General features: G+C 39.7%; 1 pseudogene; it reads left to right on the top strand.

The window, feature by feature from the left end:
• Positions 1-16,444: 16,444 nt before the first annotated feature.
• On the top strand, positions 16,445-18,915 carry LOC102737453 (rap1 GTPase-GDP dissociation stimulator 1 pseudogene; annotated as a pseudogene).
• The last annotated feature ends 3,342 nt before the right edge of the window (positions 18,916-22,257 follow it).

Here is a 22,257-nt window from a genome sequence, read left to right as displayed (position 1 = left end):
AAAACTTGATCATTGCCTTGTGGTAGGCCATACCCAAGTACGTTGCTGACCTCTTGATGCAGCTAAAAATCACACTGAGGGGGGGCCTGGGTGGCTCAGTCGGTTAAGCATCTGCCTTCCGCTCAGGTCATGATCCCAGGGTCCTGGGATTGAGTCCCGCTTCGGGCTCCCTGCTCAGTGGGAAGCTTGCTTCTCCCTATCCCTCTGCCTACCTCTCTGCCTGCTTGTGCTCTCTCTCTATCTCTGTCAAATAAATAAATAAAATCTTAAAAAAAAATAAAAATAAATAAGAATAACACTGAGCCATGTAAGCATTAAGGGCAGCAAGAAGTTCTTTATACGGTAACTGGGGTCCATGCGGCACCTTTCCTAACATACAGGAAGCTCGTGTTATAAGTCTATAATTCTGAGTTCTCATGACCTGGGAGTTGCTTCCTTAGGGCTCACATTTTCTTCCATGAGAAGGCCCTGTGACAGGGCTACCTCTGCAGGTAAACAACTGAAGACCTCCTTCTCAGTTGCTCTGAGAGCCTGGTAAACCAAAACCCAGACAGTTCAGTTTTGAGCCACCGACTCGGCATTTAGCCAGCTTGGGAAGCAAAAGACAATCAAAGGATGTCAAACTCTTGGTAAAAAATGTTAAAATTTGTGGCCCATGAGAGGATGAGGTGTACCCGGAGTTGTAAATTGATACTACCATCTCTTTTTCATTCCTGTGGTCACCACTGTGGAATTTATGAGGTGAGAACCTGCTCCTTTCTTGGAAGGAACGTTGGACTCTGGAGAGACAAAAGGATTCCCCCTCAAAATTATCTTCCTTCCAAATCATCTTTGTGGCTTCAAACTCATTTTTTCAGGATAGTCCAAGCAATATCCCTTGTGTTACAACCAAGTTAACAAGCAACAGTAACAGTAACTGTGGGAGTGAGGGCAAGGTGGTGGTACTCTGTATAAAAAGGGGGGTCTTTTGTTAGATAGGAAGGAGGAAAGGTGAAGTGGTGGGAAGGCCCCCAAGCCCCCTCTCTGGGAGATGTGAATTTAAGCGTTGGTGGGATTTAAGCAGCATACATGATGCCAGCCTTCAACCATCCCAACCAGGTAGGTGGAATTAATTACCTAGAATATTCAGAGTGGGGAAGGAACAAAGTGAGAGGACAGCAGCAATAAACTGAAAGGGGAAAGTTGGAAAGTATGTAAGGACAAAATTATTGACTTTGGATTTGGTTATTTACTGGGGGTAAGGGAAGGTGGTTAAAGATAATTCTGTTTCTAACTGACATGTTGGGTAGATTCTAAAGTCATCAAAGGAGAAACAGTATGTTTGGGGAAGAAATAATGAGATCAGATTCAGATAATTGTACTTAGGTTATTGGCTGTCAGTTACCCAAAAAGCTACAGAAAAACTTGTTGATCAAGCAATGCTACATTTATTATGATGTTACAAAGACTTGTGATATCTCAAAATGTTAAGGCAGGGAAGTTATAGCATTTCAGGGCCTTGGCTAGAGAATTTTAAGGTGGGTTTTGCAAGGAAGAGGGTGGTAGGGATCCATGGGCACACCGAGGCAAAAGTCTTGAAGTGAGTCTTGATAAATAAGCTGTCTACTTGGCTCACAGTCTTAGCTTTCAGGAAAGAGTATTTCCTGGATCAAGAAGCTAAGTTGTTTTGCTTGGCGCCAGCATTATTTAATATAGGGATGCAGTAAGTATGTGCAGTCCCACCATCATTTAATTCAGGGACAGGGAGTTCTCAAAATCTTCATGGGACATTCAAACAAACAAGTCCAATAGGCTGTCTAGAAACTGGGAGTGGAAATGGAAATAATGAATGGCTTTGAGTCATCTGAATCAAACATACTTTCATTTTTTTTTCAAGATTTTATTAATTTATTTGTCAGAGAGAGAGAAAGCACGCACAAACGGGGAATGGCAGGCAGAGGGAGAAGCAGGCTCCCTCCTGAACAAGGAGCCCAATGTGGAACTTGATCCCAGAAGCCTGGAATCATGACCTGAGCCAAATGTAGACGCCTAACCAACTAAGCCACCCAGGTGTCCCATTGAACATACTTTCTGATACAAAGCAGGAACTCAATAAAATATCACATAAAACTTCCTTCAAGGATGTTCTCTATCCAGTTTCACTCAAGATAATAAAACTTATAAATGCTCCCAAAATGTTAGTGACTTGCCATCCAAAACCAAGAGGGAAAGAGAAAGTCAACATCTCTTTCTTCCACTTTCTTTATTCTCTTTAGGATCTGTCAAGCTAAGAAATTACACTGCACTTTTTTGTTGTTGTTGCGGCCTCCAGCAAAGACTGAGAAAGAGAAGAGTGTCTAAATCATTGCTAGATTTTTTTTCTTAGTGTTTTTAAAGTTCAAAGAATTCCTGAGTCTGACTAGTTAAGAAAAATCAATGAAACCAAGGCTGGGAATATTTTTTAAAAGGTAGGGGGTGGGGCAGATATATGTATCGCCTACATCCCCATCAGGGTCCTGTTCTTAAACTTTAGCCACTGCTTTGTTATGAGAGCAAGTGAGTGTGTAAAACATGCCCTGTAAATATTTCCTCTAGGAAAATTACAGCTTTATGGTCATACCTAGAACATAAGCAACAAATGAGCTTCCATATTACCCCTGATCTTAATTCCTCTCCTGAGAGGAAACCATCATCAAGCCTTCAGAAGAGCTAAAATGGGGAAAGCCAGGTAGCAGAAAATGGCCTTGACAATTTCTTTCTCCACCTGTCCAGTGCTTTGACTTGTTCTGAAGGATGATCAAATGTACTGAGTGCCTTTAATTAACGCAGTCCACAAATGTCTGTTAGGCACCTGCACTAAGCCAGGCATTGTTAAGGTGCTAGGATTCAGCAATGGGTACATGGAAGTCTCCACTCTCATGGAGCTTAACTTTCTAGTCATGGACACAAGTAAAGCATAGAAATAAATGAATATATTTACATGAAAATATATGTCAGGGGGTTATCAGGGCTGTGAAAAAAACATGGTATATGAGTGGATTGAGATTAACAGGGGAATGGCATTTCAAATGAGGAGAAGGGAGGCCTCCTGGATAGTGGCACATTTGAGCTGACACTTGAAGGAGGTGAGGGATTGAGCTAGGCGTGTACCTGCAGGGAGAGCAGCAAGTGCAAGGGCCCTTCTGCCATTCTGTGTGCATGAATGACCTGGTAACACAACCTGCTCTCATTTCCACCTATGCAGTAGAATCTGGTAGCAGTACTGTTGGACCAGCCAGGGACTGGTAGAGAGGGCAGCAACACAGATGGAAACCTGGGTGGAATTAAAAAGAGAAAAGGGAAGAGATTTTGAATTTATAAAGTATGTATATCCATGCATGCTCATTTGCAAACACCATGTACACTGAGAAACTGCTGTTTCTCCCACTCACCTCACTGCTGGGAGCTCTCTGTGCCAGCCCAGATTTCAGACTCTCAGACTTGAACATGTTCTCTGGGCTCTGGCCATGTCACTGGCTGCAGCCTCCTCATAGACGCCTATTCTCCACATCTTTTTTTCTTTCCGTTGCTCCAACCTTGATGCAAAGAGTCTCGCTCTCTTCCTATGAACCAGCTCTGCGGCTCCAAGGCTTCCTTCACATCCAAACGTTTAAGGATAGTGAGGATTTAATGAATGTAAAGCTTCTGACTCCAAGATTACCACTGGGAAAGTTTAGGTTATCGACAGTGTCCTTTCTCACCATTCCCCTTACCATCTCCCAACCAAAAAAAAAAGAAGAAGAAGATGATGAGCTCAATGTGTCTTCTTCAACAATGAGGGAAACCGATTCCTATTTGTGGAAAAAAAAAAAAACTACAAAGTACAAATCCTCAATAATGAGAAACATAACTCTCTGTGGTGTTATCCAAGGTCAAGCTAAAGCTTTCTATTCAAATTAGAAATTAGAAACTTAGAACCTCAGTAAATATTGATTGAACTGAAATGGAAACACCTTATTTAGAAAATTTATGACAGATTTATTGTTCTTTGTGTTGAAATCATCCTTGGCAGATGACATTTTTAGTAAGTATTCCCAATAAAAACAGTTTCTTTAGGGATGATTTTGTTAATGAGATTCACTTTAATAATACAATGTCTTCATTCTTCTCCTGATAGCTCAGTGCAGACATAATCATTGATTGCCTAAGGAAAGCTTTACTGCAATGACTTTCTAATTTATTTTTATTTTTTTAGAGCTTAATGAAATCTAAAAGATTTCTATGAGAGATGCTTATTTTACATTCTGGAATATGAGGTCCTGAGAAATCATATTCTGAGGTTGGGATTTTTTTCCCATGACAACATTCTGCTTTTCACAGTTTCCCATTATTGGTTCATATTGCGGAAGCATCTTCCCTTTTCTCAAGCAGCTAGAATACAGATAAAATACACTGCAAGAAAACCTGGAATCCTGTAACAGGTAGGTTCTTACTGGACCTGTGTGTCATAATTTAGCAAAAGTGACAAATAGCCCAGCCCTTAGGTGTGTCTTGGTCACAAATATATATATATAAAGTGTATTCACTTTTATATGCAAAATTCAATGGATGATTATCTAAATCTTCACCTCTCCTTCTCTCTCACTCTCTTTTTAAATAAAATAGAAGTTTTGATACCTCAGATGGAAAGAGACTTATGGCTACTGGGGGACATTGAGCAGTGTGGCAGTCATTACATAGTAAGTTTTTTCTTAATCAAGGATAGTGTCCTAATATCTTTGAAGCACAATGATTACTCCACCCCAAATCTATAGTGGAAAATAATTTTCGCTAAAATAAAAGCAAACAAAAGTGTTTGCATAGTAGTCACACTAACCAAAATCAAGAGACAACTCCATTGACCTCTGCCTGTGCACGGTTTGCATAGGTCTCCTTGGGCAGTATTCTTGTCTCTTCTTTTTTTTTCATTTCGTGTTAAACAATCTGGAGGAACTGTTCTATTTCCCTTGATGTTGTTATTTCTTGATATTAAAGAGGAGGAAGAAATTTTCCTCTGTCCAAAGTTCTTCTAGCTAGACTAAGAATAAGATTTACATGAGACAGAGTAACAGGAGAAAAAAACCAGTCATATTACATGCTCACAGAGGCCCAGTAATGAAATTGAAACCTAAAGACATGACCAAGGCAGGCAGTTTTTAGACTTTTTATACAAAGAGACAGTAAATCTGTGAGGAATTGACCTATCCAAAGAAAACTTAACTTTGGGAGCTTCAATAAGTAAGCAATTCTCAGCAGAATTTGGGCTAATGTCATAGATTAGTCAAAAAGTAACACGTTTTGTTTTATATAGCCTTCTTAGCTCTAAATTTCCTATCTCTGGTGATAAGTATATCTCTCTCCCTCTTGGTACAGGGAGGATCCATTACATGGCAGATTTATTTCCTACTTTCAGGGAGACAGGTTCTGAGTGCCCTTCTTGCTTGCCTAGGCTGTCTCTTAAGTAACTTTCATTAAAATAATCATTTTGCCTAAGTGGCAGATTTTGGGTGGCCTGCTCTTGGCCCCTAATCTCTTTCTCCTCATCATTCTTTTTTTCCCTTACATTTTAGTCATCCCGATGAAGGACAATGGAAGAAAAAATGAACAAAAAATTCCCCACACATTCTTTTCAAGAGGGGACCATGTGTCAGACTACTCTAGGCCCCTCAAATATCAGTGACTTCTGCTCACCTTGAACTTACATGGGATTGGGAAGGAGCAGAACAATAGACAATGAATAAGTGAGCACCATAATTATTTCACATTGAGAGAATTAATTTAGTTTGGATGTTCTGAATAGGCCTCAGTTAGATGGAGATGACTTGAGCCATGCACAACTCCGGGGACAGAGTTTTCCAAGCAGAGTGCAAGACCCTAAAATAGTACTGAACTTGGCCTGTTTGAGGATCAAAAAAAGGTACGGGCAGCTGGGGCAGAGTGAGTACCTCCTGAGAGGCAGAGATGGGCCTCTGAGGAGCCATGATAAAGAGTCAGTATTTTATTTTAGGTGCAGTGGGAAGTCATTGAAAATTTCTAAGCAGAGCAGTAATTTGATTGGATTTGTTTTCTAAGTGATCACCCCAACTGTTGTATCTAGGTAAGAGATGTCTGAACCCAGGTAGTAGCCGTGAAGATGGAGAAATGCAGACGGGTTTTGAGATGCATTCTGAATATAAAAGGTGTCTTATTGATGGATTAAATAGCAATGTGGCAGGAAAAGAAAGAAATCAAGGATAAATTCTTGGCTTTTGACTTGAGCAACTAGGTGGATAATGGTACCCTTCATCAAACTGAGGAAGCCTTATGAACGAGCTAGTTTGTGGAGGGAATATCAGGAGCACTGTTCTGGCCATAGGATCCTGGGGAAATTTTACTTTTTTATTTGCATGACTGATGGATTGATCAGATAGGAAGAGCTGGACAGGAAGGAGACATGTGTGAAGACAGGAGGTGGATACAGAAGCATGGAGGAGAGGGTGCTTCCTCTGTGGTGGTGGTTGTTGATGGCCACACTCGGCAATCCAGCCTTGGCTCTGCCAGTGCTCCTGAGAAGCTCACTCCCTCCTCCTCTCTCATGCCTTCTCTGGACCATCTTTCTGGGGGGCTGAGATGAGGCACTTCCCAGAAAAAAGAAAATAGCAATCAACTATACACTCTTTGTTTTGCAATCCCCATTTGTCACTGAAACTCTACCACACTTCTCTTCATTTATTTTTCATTCTAGTTTTCACATTAAGGCTCCCTAATCTGTGAACTTTCGGATTCACTGAGTTCTAGGAACAAGGAAAAGTATAAGCAGGCAGTGTGGAGAGGACTATAGAGAATGCAGTAGGGGCTCATTAATGGAGGGCCTTGTAACTGCCACATTATTTTTGGTCTTTATCCTAACAGCAATCGAAAAGCCATCCTAGAATTTTTAAGGTAAGAAATAGCATGATTAGTTTTGTGCTTTAGAAAGATCATTTCTGCCTGCAATAGGAAGAGTGGATTAAATGGAATAAGACTTAGGAAAGAAACAAGATTTTCTAGTAATCCAGGCCAGGGAATCCAGGCAAGGCTGTGGACTGGTGAGATGTCAGTGGAGAAGAAGTCTTAGGTACTGAGAGGATGTGGAGGGGTGAGAGATTAGGCTGGGCTAAGCCTGCTGGATCCTGCTATCAACAGCATGTTTGTTATTTCCTTCTTAACTTGTTATTCTCTTTTGCTCAACTTTATAAACATATGCTGTGCAAAGCATCTTACTGAGCTATCATATGGAGGAACACAGATGAAAGACATGGCTTTCTCTTCTTTAGGAGCAGACAGTTTGATGGCGGGGTCAAAGACCATCATACTTACCTCCATATTCCTGGCACCTAGTACATAGAAGTTGCTCAAAACATATTTGCTTAATAAACATGAGTGTTGCAATGAATACAGGCACATATCCAAGTAACTTTAATGCAGAGCACTGTGACTCAATGCCATGGCAGAAACATAAATATTGTTGACAATATTTGTGGGAAACACTCATATCTGAACACAGACATAGCACACAATCCACTTGATAATAAATAAATAAAATTATAGATTGACATGAAGTGAAACTCTAAGATAACTTTGAGGTCACCTAAGACAAATCCTGGTTTCAAAGCTGACTACCATGTATTGCATATGATGTGGGGACTTAATCTATATCATTTTTATAAGCAAAATGCATTTTAATCCACCATTTGGGGCTTAGTTTTTTACTTTCATCTGCTAGAAATTTCATATTTACATGTTAAATTTGAAAAACTGCTATTTGGCAAACCTTTCTGTGAAATGTTTGATTTCATGTCTGAATATTGAATGATTCTGTGGGAATTAAAGACATTCCTACAATATAAGCATTTTGTGTGTATTTGGTACTGAAATACAAGAGTGTCTGTGGGGTGACTTCACTGAACAATCAACAGAAACTTAACACTTAAAGCCAACAGCACAACAGTATGATTGTGCGTGATGGCTCCTTGAAAGGTTATATTTACAAGCTGGTATACCTCATTTTTATAAAAGGCCATGTCTCTTAAATTATGGACTTCTGTAAAAAAAAAAAAAAGGTGTTGAGGTGATTTCAGATAATCCAATTTGGGTTAAACTTTCATTGACATAATTTCAAAGATCCAATTAGGAATATAATTTCCCTTTAAAAGAAAAATTCTTAGGCAAGAAGGGTAATTTAACAGGTATTTCTTTATTTTAGATTCGGAATCATATTGAGGCAATGTGTTTGTAGGAAAAGAATGAATGAAAGTCACTGTACACTTACCCTGTGCCAACCAGCATCATGGTCTTTGGATGTCTCTGCTTCTGTTTTCTCATCTGTTAAATGAGGGAGTGGGGTTAGATTGGGTGTCTACAATCATACAGATCCAAATTTTCCTTATTATAATAAATATTTTATACTATTTCCCACTATCCAAAAATGCAGAAGCAATACAATCTCTTTGCACACATAATTTAGTGGAATTCAATATAATATCCTATCCATACTATAAGGCAGAAATAAAGAGAAATCAATTTATAATTAAATAATGTGTTTTATATGATGTTCTGGCATAGATACACTAGAAGATGTAATGAAGCAGACAGAAGCTTGGACCTACTTAAAATGAGTAAGTTCACATTTGAGAGGAGTAGTTCAGAAACCACTCCGTACAAGAAGTACACAGAGATGAAAGCCCAGCGTCTGGGTGTGGACACTAGAATAAAAAAACAGTGTTAGGATAAGTAATAACAGAACAGGCTGATTTGTAATAAAAGAAGACAGGGAATGGAGAAAATAAGACAGTAGGACACTTCTTTGACAGTTTTATTTGCTGTGGCTTTGTAAAATGTTTATTTAAGCTTGATGGCTTCACCACTTAATTCGTAAACAGAAAAGTGTTGGCAGAATGAGCAAATTGGTAATTCAAATACCACGGGGAGGTAAAGGGAATAGAGCGTGCTAAGGGGCTGCCGTTTTTTAGGGCAGTCAGGAGACTTCTGTCAAGTGTTTGCATTTGCAAAGAGAACCGAAGGAAACAAGGAAGATCACGTAAGGCAGAGGAGGATCCTGAGGGAGTGTGCTTAAAATGTGGACTTGTCTGTAAGAAGCCCAGCCTGAGAAGATTGCAGCAGAACCCGTAGGGCCAAGTGCAGAAGTGGTGGAGGGTGAGGTCAGAGAGATGCCACAGGAAGAGATCATACAGGAACTTAAAAGCCACTACAAGAACTTCTGACTATTATCTTACAGGGGGAACCACTGGAGCTATTGTGCTGAGAAGTAACATAATAAGACTTGTATTTTAACAAAGGCCTTTCTTTCTTTCACTCAGTCACAATGAATATGTTCCAACTGAAAATAGAGTGTAGAGTTGTAAGAGAAGTAGGTAGACCAATTAGACTGAATAGGAGGCTATGTCAATACTTCAGGCGAGAGATGACAGTGGCCTGGATTTTAGTGGTAGTGAAGAGGAGCTAAGAAGTGGCTGAATTATACATACATGCCTGAGGAGTTTGAAGAATGGACTAGATATCTACTGACGTGGGAAGACTTAAGGAGCAGCAGGCTATGTGTAGGAGGGAAAGCAGGAGTTTAATTTTGGGAATGCCACATTTGAGATGCATTTTAGGCATTCAAATGGTGAGTGCAAAGAAGCAATTAGATACAGGAGTATGGAATTGAGAAAGAAGTCTGGTCTGGGAGATATAAATTTTGGATTTATCACTGTAAAGATGGTATCTAAAGCAATGAAACCCCATGAGATTATTAAGGCAATGAATGCAGAGAGAAAAAAGAAGTCAAAAGCTAGAGTCCTGAAGTTAATGAAGTGGATCTATCCATGGACATTGAGAAGGATAGCACAGAAGTAGAAAGGGGATCGAAAGAGTGGCATCTTGGAAATCAAATGAAGAAACATGCTTTCAGATGACCTGTGTTCAGGGTTTCTGGTTGATTAAGGCAAGGACTGATTTGGCAAAATGGGATTAGTAACAGGTCTTTGGTGTTTTTGGCAAAAAATTTAAATAGAATAGTGAAGACGAAAGTCTTAATTGAGCCCAAAAGAGAAACAAAAGTTAACACAGCCAAGCGTAGATCCTCTTTCGAAGTAATGTGCTGTTAGGTGGTACGAGAAGAGTAGAGTAGTATCCAGAGGAGGAAGAGAGGACAGGTGAGTTTTTGTTTGATATATAATTTTTAAGATGTGAGATTACAGAATTTATAGATGGGAATAATCTCCTAGAACAGTGTTGCTCAATAAAACTCTCACTAGACAGAAATGTTTTATCATCTGACTCTGTGCTGTCCTATATGGTAACCACTCATCACAAGTGGCTATTGAGCACTTGAAATGTGGCTAGTATGACTAAGGAATTGAGTTTCAAATTTTATTTAACTGTAGTTAATTTAAATTTCAATAGTCACCCGTGCTGGTGCTGAATTGGACAGCATAGCTCTAGAAAGGAAAGTTGGCCAATAGAAGACAGGTCAGTTGCTGCAGGGATGACCTTCAGTAGCTGAAAGTGAAAGGGATCTCAAACATAGGTAGCGCAGTTGGCCTTGATAGGGACACAGGCAGTTGATTCATTGTAATGGAAGGTAAGGCATGTGGATTCAGATACAGGCACATGGGTAGATGTGGTGGTGGTGGCTTATGGAATTGCTCTTCTGATCGCTTACCTGTGTTCAGTGAAAGAAGTGAGGTCACTAGGCTGCATAAGAAGGTGTGGAAGCAATGTTGGAATAATAGAGAAGTAAGGCAGGGAATAGTGGCACCTAGCTTACCTAAGGGCCTCTTGAAATTAGCAGTCATGGATTTAAAGAGACATCAGTGGGCATGGTTTTCTGTTTCTCCATCCATAGTCAGGGGGCCCTTCCTCCTCTGGATACTACTCTACTCTTCTAGTACCGTATTCAGGGTGCGGTTGCTTACTACCTGGAGTTAACACTTTGCCAGAAAATTTAATCAAGGGAAAAGGGGCAAGAGAGAGATTAAAATGATACACTGTAGAATCCAAGCTAGGTAAGGAGCAAAGTGAGAACATGAGGTAGTAGAGGACAGTGAAAAAGTGCAAGACCAAGGAATTGCAGAATATTTTAAGCATATTAAATATATCACTCAACATGGAGCTACTGAAGATGAAATCCTAGGTGTTTTATCCTGTCATCAAAGGTCCAATATATATATATGTATATATATATAAAAATATATATATATATTTTTTTTTTACAGTTTGTCTTGTTAACAGTTTGCGGGAAATTCTTTAACCCTTTTCCATGGGGTTGTTTCAGGATTCAAAATTTGAAGCACCACTCTGGGCAAATATTGTCCAGTGTTTAAAATACTAAAAAAAAAAAAAAAAAGGCAGATTTCCAGTTTCTACCAAGTTTGTGACACTTCAACATCCTGTGTTATGCTTAGTCTTTTGAAAGTTTTGCACACTCTACTCAGAATCCTATAGGTCAAATTAATATTATTAATTAATTATTTTCACATATTACCAAGGCATATCTGCACCCTTTGATGATAAGATCTTGTTTAAATCAACATTATTTTACATAAATGAGTTATTTGTTGAGCCTTGAAAATCTTTGGATTATACAGAGCTCTCCTCTGTTTTCTCATGTGTATCTGGAATATAACACTTTCCTGGCACACTCACATATAGACAGCTTTCTCTATCTTGAATTGTTTGAGTCTAAAAACATACATAGATTAATAGATAAAGCTCTGTGAGATAAGAAGTAGTCCTTAGCTCTGTTGTATATTTTTGCATTTAAAATTAGGACTCAGAGAAAAATCAGTAGCATAAATTTAAATTCTGGGTTCCTAACCTGCCCTTCTAAGAAGAATCCATCTTTTATCTACGATTTTCAAACACTTAATACTATTAACTCAGGACCCTTTTGTTATTGTCAAGCTTTGTGTAGCAAGTATGAACCTTAGACTACAAAATTAAGTATGTGGGAACATTAAATTCCTTTTTTTTAAAGTAAAGAATATAAATCTGACTATACTCCTTATTCCCCCAGAGTTTTATGAGATTTAATTTCATCCATTAATGAGGCTTCTCAATTTCTACCACCCATCTCCCAGATACTTCTATGATCCTAGGAGATGCATGCAAAAGAAAATATTTGAAGAATGTTCCTGTGGTCTTGCAATCCCTGAAAGACCCATTTTCCAAGCCCACATGGTCTATTTAAGTGCAAAGCTGCATGCTTCAAGCACAGAAAGCTCTATGCTTGGAGCACAGATCAAGAAACCTTGCTTAGAGCACAGAAATCTTTGCTAAGTTGGAAACTCCAGATCTTGTGTCTAACTTTCCTAGATGTAAAAATACAGCCATTGTCCCAGAGTCCTGCCACCTTTCTGGGGATCTGAGAGAAGTTCAGGATTTTCATTCCTAGCAGAAACTCAGATCATAGTGCCTTTCCTAGTCTTGGATAATGTACTTTCTCTTCTCTTCTCAGGTCTCTTTCTTTTTAAAGACACTCTCCTCTTCTCCTCCGTCAGGATTGCTAGGATAATCTCAATTACTTTAGGCTTTTATTAAAAAAAAAAAAAGAAGTCTTTAGACATCTCCTTTAGATCCAATAAATCTAGAGCTCCCCTGAGGCAAGAGACTACAAAGGGCAAAGGGAGTCAAAACATATAATGATAATCACATAAAGCATCCCACCACACTTGAGAAGGCCATCACCATGCTGACCAACCTTGGCCCTGAACTACTTACTCCTCAGTTATTCGTGTGCTGAGGGACAGCAACAAATGCAGTACACTTTGGAATCCTCAGATATTCTTAGTCCTCACAGTTATTTACCTCATTAGTGCAATATCTTATCTAGTTAGAGCTTTGCCACCAAAATTCACTGTGGCATCCAGTTGCATGTGGCAGAACTAACAATGTACTCTCTCACTTGTGCCTGGAAGAAACAAAAGCAAACTCCTGAGATCTGTTCTTGCATGCCTGCAGCCCATATGGCCTACTTTCCTAATGCCCTACTGATCTACTAACATTCCTGAGGTTCTCAGCTTTGTCATATAATCACCTAAGAAACAGCTACCCAAAAGATTACACTCCAGAGAAGGAGAGATGTTTCTGCTTCACTGAGTTGTGCGTGATCTCAGTGTAATGGTACTTGGAATGAAGACAAAGGTAGTTCTGGGAAAGAAAAACATCCTAATTCATGGGTCTCACACCCAAACCTTATAACAAAGGGAAAAAAATCATTTACATTTTGTGAGGAGGTGCAAGCAACTCCTTGGCTCTTACGTTTCTTTGACACTACTCATTTTTGAGCCCCATGACCTGCCTTGAAGACAGTCCTGTCACTAGCCCTCTGGGTCCTCTTCCTATGGTCTAGGCAAGGAATCGTAGGCTCTGGAATCCAAAAGGCTCTGGAATCCAAATTTGTTGGTTTAATTTCACATCCACTTTCCCAAAGAAATTTCCAGAAATAAGAAGAAACTTCGTTGGTTCCATTTTACTCTAGTAAATTTGTTTTCTACTGAGCCCGTTCTGTGTGCCTCAATAGAAAACTTATTTCCTGAGTTTCCAGGGTAAAAGCAGAGTTTTTTGCTTTTGACATATCCATTCATTGTCTTAAGTAGTGTACCCTCTAGATAGTTCATTTGCTTTCTGGGACTTACTTATTCTTTTTTGTTGGGGTAGCTCAGACATTTAAGAAAGTAGTTCAAAGATACCAAACTAGAATATTAAGTGATATTCTTAAAAAGTTGCTTTATTGGGAAGAGTATATAAACATATTGCCATACTTTGTATTTTCTTCTTATTCCTCCTCCTCCTGTTGTTGTTTGTTTTTCTTCCTCTTTTTCTCTTCCTCCTCCCCGTCAACCTCTTCCTTCTCCCCCTCTTCCTGCTGCTGCTTCTGCTTCTTCCTTTTCTTCTTCTCTTCTTCCTCCTTCTTTCTTCTCACTCCCTTTCTTCTTTTTCCTTCTCTTCCCCTTTCTCGTTTTCTTCTTCTCCATCTTCCCTCCTTCTCCCCCTCATTCTCTTTCTTATTCTTCAGTTTATCAGTTTCCTCTAGCCTACGTGGAAATCTACGGTTCTGTGTAGGGCAGTGTTAATGGTGAGTGGGGCATCCTTTACTAGGGGAAAAGAGTAGGTAAGATATGAAACTTAGAATTAGGGAAAGTATTACTAGTTTCACAGTTTAAAACTAAATTCTCCAGTCTTGGAATCTTATTGCCAGAAACAAGTGACTTGTGTATGAATATCCTTGACCATTCTTTCTGGTGAGCCAGTGGGCCTCTTGGATTCTAGATTATGAACCATATTGTCTGGAATTTCTGTTGTGTCCATATGGTGAAACTATGTGCTAGGAGACAAGGGTGCAAAGATGAATAGTTCATGACACCTACAGGTGCATAAACTCATCATATAGAATGGAAAATAAAAATAACTTGGGAGCGCCTGGGTGGCTCAGTTGGTTAAGCATCTGCCTTCAGCTCAGGTCATGATCTTGGGGTCCTGGGATGGAGCCCTGTGTTGGGCTCCCTGCTCAACGGGGAGTCTGCTTCTCCCTCTCCCTCTGCCCCTGCCTGCCCCACCCTGTCATGATCTCTCTCTCTTCTCTCAAATAAATAAATAAAATCTTAAAAAAAAGAAAAAATAATTCAAGCAATATTATAAAAGTTAAATGGTGATGTAAGAAACACTTCAAATTGAATGCTCACAAAAAGTCATGAGGAAACGGAAGCATGTAGAGATTAAACAGCTAGTCTAAGATCATACAGCAATAGGACTTAAGGCAGGACTTGAACTTTGCACAGCTTATAAGACAGCTCTTGAGGTTCTGAAGAATCACAAAGAAAGAAGGACCTGAGGTTAATGAAAGATTCTGAGGGGAAATCATGTTTCACCTTAGTCTGGAAGGATAAGTAGTAAACTATGCATCCCAGATGAACAAGGTATGTGTGGATATTTCATGTAAAGCAAAGAGGGGGAGAGAGATGGTCCAAAGGCTAAGAACAGCATAGAAACTCTTAATACCTTGTGGTTCAAATCTCTTCTTATTCCGATTCCATTGGACAATACATGTGTTGATATCACTCTGTCATAATTAGATAATTGACCAAGGAAACAGAATTGGAAAAAAAAAAAACTCTCAGAAATAGGCTCCTGTGTGAACAGTTAATATGAAAGAGACAGAATTGCATACATATGGCATACAGTGGAGAAAGGTGCCTGCTCAGATCTCCTTTTCAGAGTAGTAGTACTAATTCTCCAGCTGCCAGGATTATTGCTAGATGACAGCTCATAACAGAATCCCTCCTCAGGAAGTTCCCTTGGCCTAAGAAAGCTGCCTTGCTCAAGGCTGTGTCCCCCTTGTTAAGGGAAGCCCATTTTCAAAGACTGGTGTGTGTGGGGGTACAAATCTATCAATTTGAGGCATTTGGGAAGGTTATCCCAGCTCCATATCTCCCCATGGGATCAGCTGAGGCCTCTGCTGCATCTACTTCCCCATTCAAATTCAAGCTCAAGTTCAATTCTCCCTCTGTCAAATTCTGCTTCCTTCACTTTCTTCTGGGTGTTGTTCTAAGAGCATTCTCCAATAAACCACAGGTGTGCAAATCATCAGCTCTAAGACTGTTTCCCAGGAAGGTCCACCTATGATAGATTCCTAACCCATGCCATACGCCAAAATCAATTCCAGGTAAGTTGAAATGAAGGTACAGAGAGGTAAAATAGTCTACGCAAGATTACGCATCTGAGAACTGATAGAACTGAGATTTAAACCTGGTAGTCTGGCTCTAGAGTCCCTGCTCTTAACCACTAATGGCAAAGAAAATAAACCAAGTATAACCACGTGGAATGTCATGGCTAAATTACACAAACATAGTGTGGAAAAGAATTTTTGGTGCAAAAGAAGCAGGCACCAAAAATGTAAACAGTATGATTCCATTTATATAAAGTCCCAAACCAGGCAAAATGAGCTGTATTATTTAGGAATGCAGGCATAAAGAAAGGTAAGAGAATGATTGTTGAGAAAACCAGAGAGTGGTTACATGAGGTGAGGGGGCAGAGGATTGGGAAGAATGTTCTGGGGGTGGTAGTAATGTACTATTTCTTGATCTGGGTGGTGGTTACACATATATTTATAATAATGTTTTAAACTATATGTATATATTCTTATTCACTTATTCTATGAATATGACAATTTTCACAATTTTTTTAAAGTAATGGGGAATACAGAAAGCCATGGTGGCCAAGGAGTTGACCGCAAGGGAAAGCCCTGTGAAAGAGCTGCCAAGGGTCAGGGTCACAGAATTTTGTGTATAAGTGTTAATGTGCTTTTCAGTCATTAAGCATGAAATTTTGCAGAAGCCTTTCTAAGTTGTTTGTTTTTAAGCAAGGAACTCTGGAGTCCTGGTGGTCTAGACAGAGAGGTGTTGCTTCTGATCTCTCCTGCTATGGAGCCATGGAGAGCTCAACTGCCCACCTCCCTCTGGAACTTTGAGGTCCATGTTTTAATCTGCCTGGACACCTTTCTCTCCTGCATGCCTTTAGCACCTCGGAATCAACTTGTCTGAAACAGAACTCATCAGTGGCAGGATGAGCTTTTAAAATTCTTTTTATTGGCCGCCCACACCGGAGACCTTCACCTCGCCCTGCTGGCTCCTCACCCTCTGGGAGAAACATGGATAATCTCAGTGATACCTTGAAGAAGTTGAAGATAACAACTGTTGACAGAACTGAGGATAGTTTAGAAGGATGCTTGGATTGTCTGCTTCAAGCGCTGGCTCAAAATAATATGGGAACGAGTGAAAAAATCCAAGGAAGTGGAATACTTCAGCTGTTTGCAAGTCTGTTGATTCCACAGTCTTCCTGCACAGCCAAAGTAGCTAACATCATGGCAGAAGTAGCCAAAAATGAATTTATGCGTATTCCGTGTGTGGATGCTGGATTGATTTCACCACTGGTGCAGCTGCTAACTAGCAAAGACCAGGAAGTGCTACTTCAAACAGGCAGGGCTCTAGGAAACATATGTTACGATAACCATGAGGGCAGAAGTGCAGTTGACCAAGTAGGTGGTGCATAGATTGTAACTGACCATTTAAGGTCACTGTGCAGTATAACAGATCCCGCCAATGAGAAGCTCTTGAGTGTCTTTTGTGGCATGCTGGTGAACTATAGCAATGAGAATCATTCCCTTCAAGCTTAGCTTATCAATATGGGTGTTATACCTACCTTAGTGAAATTATTGGGCATCCATTGCCAAAATGCAGCTCTTACAGAAATGTGTCTTGTTGCATTTGGCAACCTAGCAGAACTTGAGTCAAGTAAAGAACAGTTTGCCAGTACGAACATTGCTGAAGAGCTGGTAAAACTCTTCAAGAAACAAATAGAACATGATAAAAGGGAAATGATTTTTGAAGTTCTTGTTCAATTGGCAGAAAATGACGCTATTTAGCTATAGCTGGTTGAAGCAGGCCTGGTAGAATGTCTACTAGAGATTGTTCAGCAGAAAGTGGATAGTGACAAAGAGGATGATATTGCTGAGCTCAAAACTGCTTCAGATCTAATGGTTTTACTACTTCTTGGAGATGAATCCATGCAGAAATTATTTGAAGGAGGAAAAGGTAATGTGTTTCAAAGGGTACTGTCCTGGATTCCATCAAATAACCACCAGCTACACCTTGCTGGATCATTGGCAATTGCAAATTTTGCCAGAAATGATGGAAACTGTATTCACAGTTTCTACAATGGAATTGTAGAAAAACTTATGGATTTACTGGACAGACATGTTGAAGATGGAAATGTAACTGTACAGCATGCAGCATTAAGTGCCCTCAGAAATCTGGCCATTCCAGTTATAAATAAAGCAAAGATGTTATCAGCTGGAGTCACAGAGGCAGTTTTGAAATTCCTTAAGCCTGAAATACCTCCGGTTCAGTTCAAACTTCTGGGAACATTGAGAATGTTAATAAATGCACAAGCAGAAGCTGCTAAACAACTGGGAAAGAATGTTAAATTAGTGGAGCGTTTGGTAGAATGGTGTGAAGCCAGAGATCACGCTGGTGTGATGGGGGAGTCCAACAGACTGCTGTCTGCCCTCATACGACACAGTAAATCAAAAGATGTAATTAAAACCATTGTACAGAGTGGTGGCATCAAGCATCTAGTTACCATGGCAACTAGTGAACATGTAATAATGCAGAATGAAGCCCTGTTGCTTTGGCACTAATAGCAGCTTTAGAGTTGGGCACTGACGAGAAAGATCTAGAAAGTTCTAAACTTGTACAGATTTTACACAGACTGCTAGCAGATGAAAGAAGTGCTCCTGAAATCAAATATAATTCCATGGTCCTGATTTGTGCTCTCATGGGATCTGAATCTCTACACAAGGAAGTACAGGATTTGGCCTTTCTAGATGTTGTATACAAACTTCGCAGTCATGAGAATAAAAGTGTTGCCCAACAGGCCTCTCTCACAGAGCAGAGACTTACTGTGGACAGGTGAGAACAGCCCCTCCCTGATACATGGCGTTATGCCACCTCTGATTTCCCCTTTGTCCTCCATCCAGCTGCCTCTTCTGCTTCATTTTCTTCCATATCACCTGTGCATGTGTGTAATGTTCCAGTACCAATTGAAGAACTGCTGTAGGTACCTGCCCAATAAGATTTCTAAACCCATAGTTAGTGTGAACATGAATTTGTCAAAAACAAGTCTCCACCCATAACTGTTCTCTTGTATTCCTGTTGCTTGAGCTACATTAAGTAGAATGTGCATGTTGTAGTCCTATGATGATATAAACTTGGTACTACATAACGACTTGCTCCTCACATTTGGTAAATTACATAATAATGTACTGTAAATTAGAAACAAACAAGAATGCAGCAGGATCTGTCTAGCTTATTAAGGATGGAATTGAGTAGTAAAAATAGCTCCACTTTTTGGTTCTTGGAAAGCACAGTGACCAAAAAACTGTATGGCTGCTCATTCATTAGTTTTACCTACTAATGTCAAACCCATGGTACCTAGCGTTAAATAAAATCCAATGCTATCACTCTTTATCCTATGGTTTCTCCTTCTTCCTAACTATGTAGACTCTTGAAACTGCCACAAACTTGGCAAGACTCCCCTGAGGCTTTTTAATTTCATATTTAATTGGCTGTCATCATTGAAACCTAACATTGAAATCATTTGTACTTTCAGCATGAAACTAAGGGGTTGAAGAAACTGTGTTACACTAAGTAACATCTTTTTTGGCCTGTATTTTAGAATCTATGTATATTTTGACATCAGCATTGTCCAACACTTGTCTTTAAAAGTTCACGTGGCATTTGTTTTCAACTGAGGAAATTGAGTATAGCTCATTGGAGGGTGGGGTTGTTGGGTTTTTTGTTTTTTTGGCTATTTTTCATCATTCAGTTTGAAAGCAAGAAGCTTCCTCTGTCATAGTCCTTTTAAATCTTAGAAGTAGCAGGACATAGGAAAAAAGATTAAGAAAATAGAACTAGCAAGACATAGAAAAAAAGATTAAGAAAGAAGTTTGTCTATACTAAAGAAAGGAAGCAGGTTATAAAAGCCATAGTAGCCAGTCCAGTTCATTCTGCAGATGACCTCAGACCAGTAGCTGTTTAGAGTTTCCCACCTCCACTTGCCACAGAGAACTGCAATAGATCTTAAAGCTACCAGAAAAGGTGACGATGCCAAGACTCCAGAGATAAGACCCTCTTGGGGAAATATAGTGTACTCTTCACTGCCACTACGACCACCAAATGGGTTTTTAGAACTTTGAAACACAATCTTTGTAAATTAATCTAAAGATCCCTGTAACCTACGTATCTTGTCCCCATGCACAATTTTGACAAATACTGGCTGAAGGGTATGATGGGCTCCAATATGAAAGGACTGCAGGACAGTAGAATGGACTGCCCCGGGTGACAGCTCTTTCCTCTTCAATGGGAGATGCTGCGCATATCTGTGGGGTGATTGAAGTTGGACTTTTGACTCTGAAACAGCTATAATTGAAGAAAATTAAAACCTCAGTGGAGGTAAAGAAACTTTGATTGATTGCTCCCCTTCATGTCCAGGAAAGGGACTATTATTGTGAGTGCTTATGCTACACCTACTGTAAGAATCATCTTGTTTATTGTCTTCTTCTGGGCTGGATAGTGGGCTATATTTTATCATAGGTTTTGAAAAACATCTGTAATGTTGAATAGGCTGTCCATATTAATAACTAACTAACTAAATAAATAGTATATCAAACTGTAAAAAAAAAAGTTCTTTTTATTTTTCCCTCCTGGGATTGAGTTCATATTGGCTGAGATGACAAAAGAAAACAGACCACAAGATTGTTAGTTGGAGTGGTATACAGGATTTGATGACCTTGCTGGAACCACTTCCCTCCAGCATAGATCTAGGTCTCCCTTTACTCCTCTGTGATTCATCAGGGAGAAGTTGGAAAAGAAAGGCTGATAATGAGGCCAACAGGAAGGGAACCACTAGAAGTTCTGATAAAGGAGTATACAAGGACAAAGGGGCCTTGGGATAGGAGAAAACAGTAGGAGGAAAGAGTATAAGGTCCCTCACCCAACTCTAAGGGGATGACCAACCGGGTGAACCAAGGTCAACAACTGTAACATTGCAACAATAAGAGAGAGATGTATGACTAAGGCAGTGGAATAGGGCCCAGAAGCCACTTTGGACTCCCAAGCTATTCCCAACTGATATTTTCTTTGTAATTTTTTTAGCTTTTTGTCTGACCAACATTTAAGCCATGTGGGATAAGGACTGTGTTGTTCCTGCAGGTCTTTAATTATGACAGTTCTGGAGGCTCCACATATATTCAGTTTACCAACTCTATAAGCATATGTTAAATATCAAATTTCTGAGCAGGGCTCTGAAAGCCATGATAAAACAGCTTTTTCTTTCTTTTTTTTTTAAAGATTGTATTTATTTATTTGAGAGAGAGAGAGCATGGGGGGGGGTGGGGAGAAGCAGGCTCCCCGCTGAGCAGGGAGCCCGAAGCGGGACTTGATCCCAGGACCCTGAGATCATGACCTGAGCTGAAGGCAGATGCTTAACCCACTGAGCCACCAGGTTACCCTAAAACAGTTTTTTCTCTCAAGGAGCTCACACCATGAGCAACAAATGTTGCACAATTCGAATGAGGAGACAGGTCAGTAGGTGAGGATGGTGCCAGGCCTTATTCAGGCTCTGGGTTAGACCCTAGCAGTAAAAGAAAGGAGTACGCATGGCCCCTGTCTTTAAGGAGTATACCTAGAAGTTAAAATAAGTAATCAAGGCAGAGAAAGAGTGTCGTGTATTATGTATAACTCTCTACAGAGAATGTTGAACTTGGGGGACGAGTTTTAGAAATGAATTCTAGAAGAAATGATTGAAAAGCTAAGTTTCAAAATAAGTAGTTATTATGATTATTTTATATTTTGTGATCTTTTTGAGAAACTTTTTCTTTATATTTATATTTTTCCCTCTCACACCTTTCATAGTATGCTATTTGAACCTAGTAAGTGCATAACGAATTGGGGGAAAACTTTTCGGGAAAGCACTGGGGTACAGCTTCAGCACTTAAGACTTCCAGATGAGACATTTATACCCAGTGTACAAACATCTGTTCTTTTCAAGTAAAATTTCTTGGGCAGTTAATGAAAGAACATTTTAATTATGTCATGTTATAATAACATAGAACAATGGGCCATAATTAGGAAGAAATGGAGAATCATGGTCTTACCTTTCATGAATCTTCAATGGATCTTTAAAAAAAAGTACAAACATGAAGTAGATGCACTGTTTGATGGTTTAGGAACAGAACTCAGCGCACTGACATTTGTTAAGTCACTTAATTTGTTTGGTTTTAAGAAAAAAATTTTTTTATTACTGTGAATGTAGAGAACAAAATTATATTTATTCATTGAAGAGTTTCTAAAGCATTGGAATTTCATTTCCCAACTGGCACTTACCACTTAAGAGACATTAAATAGCTCATGAATTAATACGCTGACAGCTACTGTCATTTCCTGGTGGGGGATCTTTCACCGTTAGGGCAAGAAGAGGCTGAATACCCAATGCTGTTCATCCCGTGTCTTGGGATATGTTTCCAAAGGTCTGATGTTTATATTAATTTTATAGGAGCGAATGTCACTGAATTAAGTGGAGAGGAATCTACATCGGAGAATAAGGCATCAGATGGTGGTCCCACGAACGTCTGCTGTGCGTGACCTTCATCTCTAACTTCTCTCTCGCATGCGCTGACTCAGG

The sequence above is a fragment of the Leptonychotes weddellii genome, chromosome 2 (genome assembly GCF_054177405.1).
Source record: "Leptonychotes weddellii isolate Sample4059 chromosome 2, ASM5417740v2, whole genome shotgun sequence".
Classification (NCBI taxonomy): Eukaryota; Metazoa; Chordata; class Mammalia; order Carnivora; family Phocidae; genus Leptonychotes; species Leptonychotes weddellii.
Note: the sequence above shows the minus strand (reverse complement) of the source record. Positions and strands in the feature narration are given on the sequence as shown.